This window comes from Coenobita brevimanus, chromosome 33, assembly GCF_032717465.1.
Source record: "Coenobita brevimanus isolate Jiangsu-jjx chromosome 33, ASM3271746v2, whole genome shotgun sequence".
Taxonomy (NCBI): domain Eukaryota; kingdom Metazoa; phylum Arthropoda; class Malacostraca; order Decapoda; family Coenobitidae; genus Coenobita; species Coenobita brevimanus.
The window spans coordinates 41,779,485-41,796,118 of NC_136986.1; the positions used below are offsets into that span (position 1 = coordinate 41,779,485).

At 41.9% G+C, this 16,634-nt stretch overlaps 1 pseudogene; it reads left to right on the top strand.

Moving 5' to 3' along the window:
- LOC145395698 (uncharacterized) overlaps positions 1 to 16,634 on the top strand; it is an 84,319-nt pseudogene that overhangs the window by 30,219 nt on the left and 37,466 nt on the right.

The following is a 16,634-nucleotide window of genomic DNA, read 5'->3' on the forward strand; positions in this document are numbered from 1 at the left end:
ACCACTGCATGTTCAAGGTCAAGCGATGACAAAGAAGGCAAACACAAAATTGCCGTATGACATCGCAGTAGTTTGCCTGATTGACCATCATCGCATTCTCGTTGTCGTCCTCGAACCAGAAGGGTCTGATGATCCCTTTAATGCTTAGTGCACACCAGGCAGTGCACTTTTTGCTATAGAGTGGCCTTGTGGCTACAAAATCAGGAGGCTCTGTCCCCCCAAAGTGACAGTTCTGGCTGTTCACTACGCCATCCAAATGAAAATGTGCCTCATCTGAGATTCAAACATTTTTAACCTATTTTTCATCCTCTTCCAGCATTTGGTTAAACCATTCACACATTTGGACATGCAGCACCTTGGCATTATCAGTCAAGAGTCTGCATTATTTGAATTTTATATGGGTATGACTTGAAGACATGTCGCAGAATTCTTTGGACAGAAGATTTAGACTTGCCAAGTTCGTGCGAACGCCTACGGAGCAATATCTTTGGACTTCGCGACCCTGAGTCACAGACCAGCTCGATGTTTGCTTTGGTATGAACAGATTTGTTTCTTCCAGAATTTCCACAATGTCTATTCTGGCAGATTCCATGGCTTTCAAATTTCTGGACAATTTTCTTGATTGCTAGTATAGATGGGGCGTCTCTAACACCAAACTGTTTCTGGTATTCTCTCAGTGTCTGTATTAATGATTTAGTCTCTTGGTAAAATTTCACAATTTTTGTTCGCTGCTCGACTGAGAGTGTCATGGTTGAGCTAGGATGATGAATCTTTCAGGAAACTCCCACACGTCTAGAACGCAACCAGAAAAAAAGTTTAGTGAATTACATCATTTGGGGACACCCTGTATTTTTTGGGGACACCCTGTATTAGAAAGACACATAGGCATGGTTAAGTTAATAGAAAATGATGAAAAGGGCACAGTAAGGACCTGAGATTAGGGGTGGATAGTTATTGGTCTCCATCACATGATATTAACTCCTGTAGTATGGACTCAACTTTAAAACCGTCAAAACCATCAGAGACCACAGATTTTGCACCATAATTATCTTCAGAAAGCTGCTTAGGTGAGTGATAATTTTTATTCAAGAAATGCACGATAATGGCAGGAGTGCAGACTTTCATCTAGTGATAACGAAAACTGTGATGACCAAGGGATTGCCATATTCAGCAGTGGAAGGGTAGTGAATGCAGGTTAATGAAGGATGGGACTTGAATGTATTAGTGGTGTGATGAGAAGGGATAGATTGATATGGTTTGGGCATGTGGAGAGGATGGAGGACGGCATCTGGGTACAGAGGATTGAAAGGTGAGAATGTTGAGGGACCAAGAAATACTTGGGGCAAGGTCATAGTGTGAGGTCAAAGATAAGGGATTGAAGAGAGAGGCTGCTAGAGTTCAAGCAACATGGAGAGCCACTGTTAAGTGATCAAGGCCAACACATGCAAGCTTGTTGAAGTCTTTGTGAATGAACAAGTGAATAATTTATCTCCTCTGTCAAAAATTAATTCCAGAATGCTTGTTTTGAAGGAGCTTCTGAAGGCTGTGCAGAACCCCTCCACATAAATTCCAGGTGTAGTACTGAAGGGGTTAATGAAGACTAACTCTTGTACAGTGGGCTCGCACAGTACACGAGTGGATGGGCGGTCTACGACCTTGCGCACTGTGGTTTTGCGTACGTGAATACATGATCTTATGAGAAGAATAACACATGGGCGGGACCCCCTCAGACCTTGATATTTTTTTTAACCCTAGAGATATAATAAAGGGTAAATTTTTAAGACATGTACTACAGATATATCTAAAATAACAGAAATATGGTAAGTCACCTTAACCCTTTAACCGCGGGTGTCATCCCAGAATGACATTGCAAAAACTGGACCAAACCGCGGGTGTCATTCTCGAATGTTTGTGAATATTTTGAATACCGCGCGTTTTTTCCACGCGCCAATTGTTTCAAGGGAGAGTAGCTATTAAGTTCTTTCACTCCAGCCGACCCCCACCTCCCTCCTCCCACCCCCCGGGCCCCCCCACCCCACCCCTGACCAAACACGCATCAGTATCTGTCCAGCTGTGTGAGTGACAACACCACTGATGTGGCAGTGAAGTGCGGGCAATTACAGTGCCTTTTACCTGCCTCAGCGAACACAGAGTGGGTGTTTATCATATGTGCAGTGTTCATATATGTTTATAGTATTATTATCAGAATGAGGTTGGCATTTGGTAATGGTGTGTGAGCGAAAAATAGTGATTTTAGATCGCTCACTTCTAATGGCACTGCCCATCCAGTGATAGTCAACGAAATCATGAAACCTACATCATTGCAAAGCAGAAGGCTAGTACTTTCTAATGGTACCTTATTTTTCGCTCTAGATTTATTCTGTGCAGAGTTATAAAGGTTTAAATTTGTTTACATTTTGGCTGGAACCCCCACGGGGGAGGCCAGTCGGGTCAAAACAGTGCCCGCGGTTAAAGGGTTAAAAACAATACGACAGGCATGATGGACTTACCTGTGGATTGCGAGCCACAGCTCAGGCCGTTCTAACCTTCCAGTGGCCGTGCATCACCGCTAAGTACTTCACCCTCACGCAGACTTACGCATGGCGCCATGCAAGGATGGAGAGGGAGTTTTTTCCCAGATGTCCTGGATGTTTATCTTCAGGTTTAAACAAATTCCCCCCCCCCATTTTTTCACTATACCCCTGCGCAAACTTAAGCATGGTGCTATGCAAGGACGTAGATTTTTTTTTTTTTTTTTTTAATCAGATGATATCCTGGATGTTGATCTTCAAGTTTATAATTTTTTTTTTCTTTATTTATAGCCCTATGCAAACGTACACATGATACTATGCAAGGACAGTTTTTTTTTTTTTTTTTCATCAGATGATGGCCTGGATTTTTCATAAAGTTTATAATAAACAAAAACTTTTTTTTATTTTCCACCACCCGTATGCAAACTTATGCATGGTGCTAGTTTTTTTTTTTTTTTTTTTACCAGGTGATGCCCTGGATGTTTATCTTCAGTCTTATAAAGAAGAAAAAAAAAAAAATTGCATGCCACAGGATGGGATTAAAAAAAAAAAAAAAAAGGTAATTGCACAGTCCATGGGTTAATTAGCAGAGGTTCCGAGGCGCGGCAACACACTCGGAGTTCCCCTGCAGCACTGGCTGCCGCACCAACACTTTCCTCCTCATAACTGGACTCCTCTTGAGCACCTTCCCCACGAACCTCTGACTCAGTCACTTTGGTCAAAAAACCCTTGAAGTCCAATGTTGACATGACTGATATTGCTTCCTCCTATTTATCTACAGGAACTTGATCAGACAATGTAGCTGGTTCCTCACTTTCACTTTCTGGAGGCCCCATGTCGTGTAGGGGGGCGGGGTCGTGTAGTTTAGGAAAACAGCGGTTTTGGGCCACTCCTTGCCTCAGCCTCGCGTATTGTGGCTAAACTCGCACATACAGAGTTTTGTGATTATGATTTTGGTCACTCTTGTACTATGCAATTCGCGCAGTGATCATACATACTGTGCGAGCCCACTGTACCTTATATTGTAAGAAAATAATTCCCAAAGGCCTCCTGTACTGAAAGGGTGAATTAAAGTTGTATGATATTTAGCCTCTCTAGTACAGACAGTTTTATTCAATTTGGGAAAGGCCTCATGTGTTGAAAGTGTATATTAATGTGTAGTGTTTACCATGTTATTCATTTAATATTAATGGTAGTATTGGTTCTAGCCCTAGGCTCTTCTGAAACATGTACCCAGTGGAGTTGCCCATCCCCGGCAGTACACCATTCTCCATTGGGGGGATAGAGAGTTTAGGGAGGCGTTTATACCTAGGCGGGGGAGCTGGATGAGAAAATCTCAAAATATTCTTCCTAATTCCTTACACCACCTTCCCTGCTGGGAATCCCCAGACAGGACATGGCCATAACAGGACAGCCCCCTGCTTTTTATACTATCGTGGGGTTGAGGTGACCCCCCCCCCAGGTGATAATATGATCATGGGGAGATAAGGGCCCCAGGATGCTGGGTCTCCCAGTACCTTCATGCCACACAACTGCTCTTGAAAGGAGGTAGTGTGGTGCAGCTCACTTGTATTTTGTATGCTGAAAAGTATGCTTGGGGTTGGCTCAACCCCACGTTAATGTTTATAGGTGTTAGTTTTTGGGGGAAATAATTGGCAGGAATATAATTATTTTGAGAATAGTACATCTGTACACCAGTACATACACTGTACACTCCTACGTACACCTCTGCTCATTAGTTCAAGTACAGGACATACGGTGTAACATAAGATTATAGTCTTCATTTTGCATACGGAAGATTTTTCGTTTTTCAAAAAGAAATAATAATAATAATCGTAAGAATTCTTTTGTAATCAATGGCTATAGCCATGGTGATCAATAATTAGTTGTTGTTGTTCATTTACGGGGGTAAGTATAAGTTAAAAAAAAAAATCCATTGCACACTATTCGTTCTTTGACTCAAAAAAAAAAAAAAAAAGGAAAAGAAACAACCTTTTTCGTCCCTCTCCTACACACTTCCTAGTGCTGCCCCAAGGCTGTGGGTATGTTAGCAGAGGCTCCCACTACCAGGGTGTTTGTGTATCTACAGCCAAGCCTGCAGCTGCAGTTGTCTCCATATTAGCAATGGTCTTCAGCATAGTCATTAATCAGTATTTTTACACTTTCTTTTTTTTTTTTAATCCACCTTAGTGTTAACATTCAGTTTCAGGTCATTGGTTTTTCACACAGATTGAAGTACAAAGGCCAGATTTTCCATGTATGCCAAGGAATTAATTTCTATTTTTGACTTCTTTTTTTTTTCGAAAATGGGGTTCAGTCAACCCCACGTTAGTGTTGGTGTAAGTCAGATCGAGGGTTAGTGTTTCAGGGTTTGATAGGGCTTAGATTGTATGTTATGGGGATGGCTCAATCTGATGGTGTGGTAGTGGGAGTAACACTACAGTGCTTTTGGCTGGCCAACTTCGGTCTGCAGTCCACAGAGTTCATTTTCTGATGAGCTTGGGTTGCAGCTGCTACTACCACATTGTGGAATGCCAGTACTTACAAATTTCTGTCTGTTGTATGACCAGGTGCCTTAATCGTGTAAGGGTTCATCAGAAATTGATTGCTTCCATGTCACCATCCTCCCATCAGCATCACCTGAAAAGGAAAAGGGTGTGGGTTAGAAAACAAAGAAATGACGGATGTTTCAAATCTTTCCACTGGTTGAACCCCCCCCCCCCGTCATCGAATATTGATTACCGGTGTCTCTCTCTCTGTTAGGTTTTTTTCTTCTCTGGACCCTACCTCACCCCATCTATGGGTGGGAAGGCAGGTCTGGATGTGGATTATGATTGTGATGAGTGACCTGACACTGACATTTATAGCCAAGAGTGATGATGGAGTAAGTTATTATGGCAGTAAAAGGAAAAATGATGATGATGATGATGAACTACATGTAACGTGTTGTCAGTTATTATTGATTACGTGCTCTTTCAGGCCGTTTTTGAAGGGGTTGGATGCCAGGTGTTCAAGTGTAAGGTGCGGCAGCCAGATGTGGGCCATAAAGGTTTAAGTCTGGGGACTGATTTGCCATTGTTTCACTGGCAAAAAGGACTGTGGCATCGAGGAGGAGGTGCAAGCTGTTTTCCCCTCACCTGATGGAACTGGACAACTGCCATAACATGAATGCTGAGTTGTGGTTGCATGAAATTCAGGAATCCTTAGTTATGAGGTAGGAATGAGCACCGTTTGTCACTAGTCTGTAGCACAACTATAATGTAGTAGTATTAGTGAAAGAGTCAGAAACCTGATAGTGATGATAGATAGAAATGCAGGTTGTGCCATATTAATAGTATGTATTGTGAAAAATTAGAAACGGGTAGACATTTGCAGAACTGGTATGTTTTTGTACTATATATTTACCGTACATCATGAAAATATGTCACTAGGATGTCTTTCAGAAGTTTTATTAAACTAAAAATAAATAGTAATAATGACAGCAGTAAAAATAATGATCTTATCTGTAATTTGTAGGAAATTCAATAACTCACATGTGTGTGTACCATATACTGTAGATGCCTGCTATAGTGGTAGGGCTTTCCTACCGTACATTATGTAAGGGAGTTTAAGTAAAGTTAAGAATTAATGGATATCCTGGGTTGCAGTAAACCATTGGCCTGTCACTCAGTTACCAGATGGCTGTAGTACATGTGTGAGTGGATGGTGGGCACATCCACCTACCACAAAAACATGGAACAAACTGTGTAGTTAATATGTAAAATTGTTTTGCCTGTAAAGTTCATACTAGTAGATGCAAAAAATTCTTTATAATTTGCAAGTTGAAGAATTCACTTCTAATTTGCAAGTAGAAGAATTCACTTCTACCTACACCAGTGCACAGTTGAGACAACCATGTCAACAGGCAGACCTCTGGTAGTCCAATGAATTCAGGCATTCCAACCAAATATGACCCACACTGGTCCAAAACTAAGAAACAGCTGAGGACCCTCGCTCACAGGTTGCTGCTCAAGGGCAAGTACAGTAGATGGTCACTGGCCTTCAGTGAATTGCATAGGCTGGCCCCAGTCCTTGTGCTCCTGGTAGGTCAGTGAGTGTGTGATAGGTGAATGGCTGGGTCCTACACACACAACACAGCCTGCCAGGGTGTGCCATTAGCTGTTGTTTGCATCATGCACCGGTCGTGCCTCATGTCATTGGCCCTGGAGTTTCTAGAGAAGGAGTCAGCACTGACTGTGGTGGAAATAGCCCTGGCACACATGGTGGATGATGGGATCATCACACCTAGTGGATGATCATGCCCTCTTACGTGCACTCAGCCCTCGTGTGTGACAATCACGTCGCATCTAACATTGTTTGGGTCTTTATTGGTGCCAGATGAGAGCACTATAATGGCCAGGGATTACAACAATAAAAATAGTTGACATGCATTGCTCCAAGGGAAGGGCCATCAAGGCTTATCTGATCTCCCAACCTGAGATGCTGCACATTTCTCAGCCATTCAGATGTCACACATTTCTTCATTTTGCCCATTAGCATTGGGACTTTTTCTGGCCTACTTACTCCACACATTTCTGGCCAGTGGCCAAGCGCTTGTCTTTGAGTGGTGGTGTGTGGGTGGGGGGGCCCCAGCCACTCCTCTGGTTTGGATCCTTGTGGGTCGCACTTGGTTATAGCACCTGAATACACTGAACCACCAGGAGTCTGTCCGAACTGTTTGTTGTTGTAGGTGGAGTGAATTCGTAAACTTGCAAGTTTTTATATGGTGATTTTTTTTTTGGTGGGGTGGGGGGGCATGTAGTTTGCATTAAAAATATTTTTATTTATGAATCATATCATTCAAAATATTTTTGTATATGAATCATACATATACATTACAGTAATGCTTTTGTGGTAGGTGGGGGCACCTACCATCCATTCATTAAATATACTGCTGTCTTCAGATGATTCTACACAGTGACAAGCACAATGGTTTCCTGTAAACTAGCAAACTGTTTAGTATGCAACTATTATTTTCATTTATTGTGAGCAATACGATAATTTATATAATTGCAGTGTATATGGATTTATTAATGACTGAAAGATTATTTTATTTACAGTGCATATACATGATTCATTTTCATAATTGCAGTGTGCACAATTCTGTATGCCTTTGATTAGCTTTCTAGGCCCTACCACATCCACTTGCAGGTGGGAAAAGAAACACGATGGTTATGATAAAGTAGTAGTTGTCTGTATAGTTTCTAAGAGGTACAGGATATATTTTTAGTATGTATACAGTGTTTAGTGCAATACATTATATATTTTAATCCTGCAGTTTGTGTAGGGTGTGTGTTAAATATACTTTTTTCATTGTAACGGCCTAAATTTGCCATCTCTGCACTTTGAATTGTAAAGTTTGAGTTGTAAAAGATTTATACCAGAATATGATGCAAGTGACTTATGGAAAGGATGGACGGCTCTAGCCTAGGTTTTATTTGCTAATGAGCTGTATAAACAAATCTGGGCCAAGTTAAGATGAAACTGTAGAAGGCAATTGGTTAAGCTCGGGTGTATTCTAGATGCCATGGAAGGCTTTGTAGCATCTTTTTAGTGATTTATTTTCCGTATTTCACCTCAGCATTATCTAATACAGGGCATTATCTATTCATTTGTTTATCTATGTATCTTTTGCCAAGCACCTTAATCCCTTAAGAGGTGGCCATAAACAAATCTCCTTTACCCTAACTGCCATTTAGCTGCCTCCTCTCTCAAGCTCACACCACAGTCTCTAATATCCCTCCCCACGGCGTCCCTCTCATCTTTGGTCTTCCCGCTTCCCATACAAAGAAGATGCTGAGGTGTAATGTGCAGATTAAATCACTATGGAAAAGCTGCTGTAAAATCAAAGCAATATAGAATGTGAGCCTGGAATTCTTATTGATGTTTTTTGTGTTTGTAGGAAATGATGATAAATTTTGTTTGGGAAATGATTATAATGATGCATTTTTGTGTTTTTGAGAAATGATGATGTGCACTTTGATAAAATTTACATGACAGAAATTACCAGCCAAAGATGCACATTGAAAACCATCTGGAGGGAGATGGTGCCAGTCTGTGAGGGAATTTGAAGATTAAGGCGAAATTACAGTGACTGATAAAGATTTGCTGACAGTGAGTGAATTAAGATATGATGCTAAATGTTGAGATGTAGGTACCGAGTCTGTTAGGCAGTGTGTGGGATGATAGAGTACAGTGCCTGATGTAGATTTAGCTGTGTGTGTGGATGGTGAATTACTGGAGATACAAAAAGGAACCACTGAAGGGGGGTTTGGCGAATTGAAAATATGAGCCACAAAAATAACCCCCTGAAGTTGCATTTTGACATCTGGTGGTGATAGAGTATGTTCTAAAGAAGTGACTGGAAAACTTTAGCAGATGGACATGTTTTGAGTCACTGAAACGACCTCCTGAAGTTTCATTTTGAAGTGGATTATGTCATAGACCTGGGAAAATGAATGTTAAGTGAAAGTCTCAACCACCTGTCAGGCATTCTTTAACCAAGAGAGTGTTGTGTTCAAAATAGTTCATGTAGAAGCTTGTGGCCATGTGTGGAAGAGTTATTGTTATGTGTAGCAGTGAACAAGAATTCACCGACAATCTTCTGCCAGCTTTGTCCTGCCCTCCCTATTTCCCTTTCCTCCTAAGTGACACAGATTATCTTTCTCATAATCTTTTGGGTGCTTCTTACAGGTGTTACTCAGACAAATTTTTGTGTAATATCTTACAGTACGTAAGCCAGCAGAATGGTTGTTGGCAATATTTCTCATTCTTCTCCAAGTGAATATATATGGGTATCTTTCAGTCTCATACTCTTTTGTTGTAAATTTCATACTGGAATCACGCAAATTATGTAATGCCTTGCGTTACTTAAGCCATCAGAAAATTGTTGGCAGCTGGTTAATCATTCCTCTCCAAGTTGGTGAGAGTCTCTCTCTCTCTCTCACCTACCATTTGTTTGTGTAGAATCTCCCCGTGCCCAAGCCAGCAGAAAGTACTGGGTGAACTTTTGCTTGTGACCACAATTATATATATCTATCTATAGCCCGAATCCCGCAAAGGGTGACCGCGGACAAAACGCCTCCAAGTCGTAGTCACCCACCATTTGACTGCCTTTTCCCCAACCCACTTTTCCCCCCCTCCCCCTCCCTCATGTATTACAACTGCAGACTAATATTGATACTTTCTCTTAAACAGTTACAAAATTCTTATGCAGCGTACATAAGTGCTGGATTTTGAGTTATTTTCACACTCATTTATTGTAATGGAGTGAAAGGATAACAGAATTAAAATCTACTGTATACTTTATATATATAAAAAAAAAAAAAGCGTCTTGCACAGTGGATCCAGTAAGCATTTTTTTTTTTTTAAGGTAAAGAAAATGGGTTTAATAGAGCCAATAGCATCCTCCTTTTTTTTTTTTTCTTTTTACGTAGTATAATGTTATTTATCTTATTGGATAACTGCACATCCACAACTGTACCCTCCGTGAGATACCGGTAGTGTCGTATATGGATTGGATGGTTTGCCACACAATCTTTGTTTGCTCATTTATTCATTTGTTTTTTGCAAACCATATAAGTATTTTTTTATAGGTCGTGTCATGGCCCCCCCTCCCCCCCCCATTCACCTTTCACATCTCTAGACTTAATGTGTACTCCACTTATTTATTTATTTATTTTTAGTCTTGTTAGATTTGGTCTCGTAATTTCCTACTACTTATTGATTTTCCTGGTCATCTCTCAGCTTTTCTTGAACTTAACCATTTCATTTTTTTCCCATATTTCCTTATCCTCTCCTGTGATGGCCAGCAGTGCTTTTTAATTCTCTCTCTCTCTCTCTTTCTCGCTCAACCCATTCTTCATTTAATTTCAGGTGCCATAAGGTAATTGATGGAAATATAACAAAAGCGAGATAACAGTACGGTAGCCCGAATAATTGGGAACATTGTAATGAGGTTTGCTCAGGCATTTTATTATTATTATTATTATTATTATTATTTAATTGTAGGTTTGGTTTGGTTGTGTTAAAATTATTTTACTGTTAGATTCCTTAAAGGTTAGGTTGGGTTAGGTTAAGTTAAAGAGCTTATGGAATTTTGTAAAGCATTGTGGTTTGGTAATTATTTCCTCATAATCTACTGGGCGGTGTTGGGGTGTGTTAAGATTAGTGTGGTTATATTAAGTAATTTTCTGAAGATATGGCTAGGTTAGGATTAGAGGAGCATGTGGAGTTAGTGTGTGTGTGTGTGTGTGTGTGTGTGTGAGATTTTAGGTTAATTCTATCATATGGCTAGGTTTAGTTTGGGGAGCATGTGGAGTTGCAGGAAGAGACCGCCTAGTAAGGAAATTAAGGAATGGTAGGGTGTTGATGTGGATGTTCTGAAGTGTTAGGATGAGTACCCTGTGATGCTTTTGCCATGTGGAGAGAACGGAAAATGTGATCGAATTGGAGTGAGGTGGAGGGGAAGAGGAAGGCTGAGGATGAGGTGGAGGGGGAGAGGGAGACAGGATGAGGTGGAGGGGGAGAGGGAGACAGGATGAGGTGGAGGGGGAGAGGGAGACAGGATGAGGTGGAGGGGGAGAGGGAGACAGGATGAGGTGGAGGGAGGGAGGAAGACTGAGGATGAGGTGGAGGGATAGAGTGAAGCAACATGTGGAAAGAAAGGAAAATGTGATTGAGTAGGAGTGAGGTGGAGAGGGGTGGGGAGACTGAAGATGAGGTAGTGATAGAGTGAAGTTATAAAATTGACGGTGGTGTAAGTTAAAGTGGGGGAGGGATTCAGGAAGAGGTAGAAGGATGGAGTGGCGAACTAAAAATTAGAAGTGGTGTGAGGTGGAGGGGGGGAGGTAGGCTGACGATGAGGAGGGATAGAGTGATGTAACAGAATTGAAGATGGTGTAAATTAAAGGGGGGAAGGGATTAAGGAGGTTGAAATGTGTGTGATTGAGGGTGGTGTTGGAGGAATGGCAGCTTTAGGACAGAGATGACAATTAGGTCATGCCCAGTCACTTGAGTTAAAGGCATCTGGTTGTAGAGGGGGAGGCGGTGGCTGAATCGGTAGAGAGGTGGCCTGCAGTCCTGTTGAACCCTGGTTCGTATCCCGGCTTGGGCAGGGAACAATTTAAGGATTTGAATTTCAAAAAAAAAAAAAAAACTTTTCTGATCTACCAGATGACCCGTTGACATGTCATAAAAGTACCTCTGCTAGTACCAATACACCAGTCCTGTATGAGACAGCCCTAGGATGTATTCAATATGGACGGTGGGTGTTAGCACCAAAATGGTGACATGTGGAGGTGTAGGAGGACTACTGGGCCTTGGGATAGGCTACTGCCCCCGAGATATAGGCCCTGAAGCCTTTGTCTAGAGTCGGACAAAAAAAAAAAAAAAAAAAAAAAATGAAGCCATAGTGGTGAGAGGTCTATCTATCTATCTATAGCCCGACGCCCTAATCCCGCAAAGGGTGGCCGCAGACAAAACGCCTCCAAGTCACTCTGTCACCCACCATTTGACTCCCCTCCCCCCAACTCACCCCCCCCTCCCTCATATACCTCTCAACTCCATCCCTCCACCTCATCCTCGGTCTACCCCTCCCTCTCCCTCCCTCCACCTCACCTACATACACCCTCTTAGTCAGTCTTTCATTCTCCATCCTCTCCACATGTCCAGACCACCTCAGTGTATTTCTCCTAATCTTTTCAACCACATCCACATCTACCCCACAACGTTCCTTCACTTCTTCATTCGTCAACCTGTCCCTCCATGTCACTCCACATGCTCCTCTCAAGTAACTCATTTCCACTGCTTTCACTCTTGACTTGTTCCCCTCTTGCAAGGTCCACGCCTCGCTTCCATACGTCAGGGTAGGGATCACAATACCATCATGCAGTGACTTCTTAACTTCCATACTCTCCCTATTTCTCATCACTGCTTTCAGTGTGCCAACAACCTTCCTTCCCTGCTGTACCCTTTCATTTACTTCATCCCCCAAAGTTCCATCCTTACTCATCACACTACCCAAGTACTTGAATGCACTCACATTCTCCATATCCTCACCATCCAACCTCACTGCACACTCTGTGACTTCATTCCTCTCAAACACCATAACTTTACTTTTGTTTACATTAACTTTCAGCTTCCTCCTCCTACACACTGTCCCAAATTCATTCACCAAACCTTGCAACTCCCATTCATCTTCACTCACCAATACTGTATCATCAGCAAACAGCAACACCGGAAGCTTCCAAATCTCACCCTCATTCATTAGGGCCACCCCCACATCCACTGCCCTACCTTGTACCTCCTTTACGACCCCATCCATATATATATTAAACAGCCATGGAGACATTACACACCCCTGTTTCAGTCCCACATTGAGATCAAAGAACTCACTCAGCTCACCATCCACTCGCACCGTAGTCCTAGCTCCCTCGTACATACTCTTCACAGCACTCAACAATTTCCCCTCCACTCCATATATTCTTAATACCTTCCACATACCTTTGCTATCTATTCTGTCATAAGCTTTCTCCAAGTCCATGAAGGCAGCGTACACTTTCCTTCCCTTCTCTAGATACTTCTCCACTAAACATCTTAGAACAAATATCTGATCTACACACCCTTTTCCCTTCCTAAATCCCCCTTGTTCTTCTCCAACTAGCTCCTCTGTCATATGCCTAACCCTATCAATGAGTATTCTACCATATATTTTACCAGTCACACTAAGAAGGCAAATACCCCTATGGTTACCACATACTTCTCTCTCCCCTTTTCCTTTGTACAGAGGAACAATTATACCTGATTTCCAGTCCTCTGGAACCCTTCCCTCTTCCCAAGCCAATCTACACAACTTCCATATCCACTCCACAACAATCTCACCCCCATACCTAAGCATTTCACCACACACTCCATCAATTCCTGGGGCCTTTCCCAGCTTAATCTTCTTCATTGCTTCCACTACTTCCGACCTACTGATCTCTTCCTCCCTCCTCTCATCTCTTCTTCTCCCAGCCATTCCCCAACCACTTATTCTCACACTGCTCTCACTCTCTACATTCAACAAATCCTCAAAGTGCTCCTTCCATCTCCTCAATTTCTCTCTCTTCTCCACCAACAATCTATTATTCCTATCTTTCACTCCCCTACTATTTCCCCTTTCACACTGCCTTACTTTCTTTACCTCCTTCCAAAACAATTTCTTACTCTCCCTCCATTTCACACTCAGATTCCTCCCAAACTCTTCATCCACTTTCTTCTTACTCTCCTTCACCAGTCTCTTAACCTCCCTTCTGCTCACATATACCTCTCTCTTCTCTCTCTCATCTTCTCCCCTACCTCTACTCGGCAACCATTCACTATATGCCTTCTTCTTTTGTTCCACAGCTCGTTTCACCTCATCATTCCACCATGCTGTCCCTTGCACACCCTTGCATCTCCTCCTCACTCCACAAACCGCCTCACACGCTGCGCTTATCTCTTCCGTGAATATCTTACATACGTGAGAGGTACTGTTACATATTCATAGATGATAAGTAATTAAATAATACTTCAGGAACGTAGGCAGATTACTCGACTTATACCAGCTTAGTAACTAGCCATACAGTCTGTCACTCTGAGGAGCATTGTCACAAGTAAGTAAGTAAGGCAAAGTCCAGACTGACACTTTTACATTGTCTCTTTTTCACGTGTTGAATTTATTTTTACCTCATCAAATTCCAGTAATTTTGTAAAGTTATTAGCCATTTTGACACTTTAGCTCCCAGTCCATAGAAAAATTTGTCTTCTGTGCCATGACCAGCCTCATTGTGAGAATTCCTTGAGAGGAAGCTTGAATTCTTGATTTTATTTGATTTGTAGATGAATTATGAAACTAGACTTAATACAGGCAAAGAGAGAGAACAGGTTGTTGTTGTTGTGGCCATATCAGAACATGAATCGACTGCGGGTTGAAGGTATCCAGCTTTCCACCAGCCTCCTTTTGGGGAGCAAGGAGGTAGTTGAGGGATGTGTGTATCCATTGCCCAGTTATATTGGTGCAGTGGCATGAAGGCATCCCTATACAACAGTGTGAAGACAGGTATTGTAATTTGAAATCATTTAGTTTAGATATGCTTCTATATTCACTTTAATTAGGTGTAAAGTTAGCCATCTCTCATCTTGAAAGTTAACCATGAAAAATACTATGGTAAGTGTGCAGGACCATCGAATTGTGTTAATCTGCCACAGACTGGGAAATATGGTGCCAAATGATAAATCCACCAAGTTAAAGTGAAATGAACTATAGAGGCATTTAGACCGTAAGCACTGCACTTAGAGGCACTGCACTGCACAGTAGTGCATCGCACTTGTTGTAGGTAGCTTTGATTTAGAGTATTGGCAACCCCATGCTGAACTCTTCCATCAATTATTTACCTGTTCTCACGCCTTGCCAGCCTGTCAAGTACCGTTTTTACAATTTAGGCACATAGATAAGAACAACAGCTTCCTTTTCGTGGATGGTGTCATGATGTATGGTTGTCATGGTGACTCTAGGCTTAATTGACATATGAATCTGGTAAACTGCAGATTTGTGGCTAGTCCAAGTGGGTATACAGATATGACTTGCTATTGCTGGTTGACAGTTGTTACCCCAAGCTTATCAAGATGTAAACTAGGTGGACTGCAGACTCTTGCATTATTCTAAGGTGTATACAGAACTGATACTGTTGTTTTGTTGTTGTCCAGGTTTGTCAGTATGCAAAAGTATGCAAATCCAAGGGACTTCAGACTCAGGTATCATTAGGACAAGAGTTAATACATTAGAACATGAACCTGGTGGACTGCAGACTGAAGTAGCCCATCTGTAGTCCAACTTTTTACTTTGGTGGGTATTGGGAAGGGCTTTAAGGGAAAACAACAGAGTTAGCTTTTGTATTAGTGCAGCCTCACTAAGTCATCCCTCTCCCACCTCCACAACTCTTCATAGGAGGTATGTAGGTGGTGTGAAGATTGTCAGTGTGGATGGTTATGCTTCTGGGGTAGAATTGGAATTTCAAGTGCTTCATTGATGAATGAATGAGAGTTTGTCACATTTATTTGCAAAAACATTTGGTTTGTGTATCATATCAATTTTTTTTCATGATCTGTGGACGGTACCTCAATCTATCTTTCTGGGAAAAAGAGGTCTGGATGATGAAACAATGTTGGTAGGGTCAGAGACTGAGGAGAGAATGGAGGATGACAGACTAGGGGAGACAGAGAATGAAATGGAGGGAGTGGGTGGTGAGGTATATGAGTGAAGGTGGTATGAGTTGACAGTGGAGCAGCATGTTAATAGTGGCAGAAGCAAACCATCAAGCAGTAGCTAGCATGTATGGCAGTCTAAGTGGCGCAGGTGGGGGTCCCGCCTGCTCCACTCGAGAGTTAGAGCTTGTTAGGAGTGCAATCCAGAGTTCTGAAACCCAGTCGCCCCAGGAGGCTGTCATTTGTATCAAAACTGCAAGACAAGCTATAACTACAGTGTTACTCATCTCTTGGTCATGGCACAAGCGTTTGGGCCATTCACTCAGTGCCTCTTTCGCTTCATCTAGGACGAACAAGTTGTCTTCAGTTAGTTTGTTTACACCTAAGAATAAATAAGGCCTAATGCCCCGCTCAGAGGGTGATGACATTGAGCCACACTTTAAAAAAATGGGTATATTGTATAACAATAGGTGGGTGGGTGGATAGGTTGATTGAATTGAGAGTAATACTATATATTGATAGAGAGGTGGATAGATAGATTGATAGATTAGTGCCAAAGTATGAGAATTTATTACACTGATAGCAGCAGCTAAGGAGAGTAGCACTGTACTGTATATAAATTAGGATATATCTGTTCATGTTTCCAGTCTGGATACAGTATAGTACTGGGTTGTGTGATGAATAAGAGGAATATAACTTAGAATACCCTTTAAACTTAGTGGTGATATGCTGATGTATAATTGTTTTCGTTCCACCAATTTCGTCTGAAACTTGAAATCGGTGAACTGCAGGCTGAAGTTGTCCTCCTTCTGCCGTCCACCATCCTCCTTTTGGGGGATA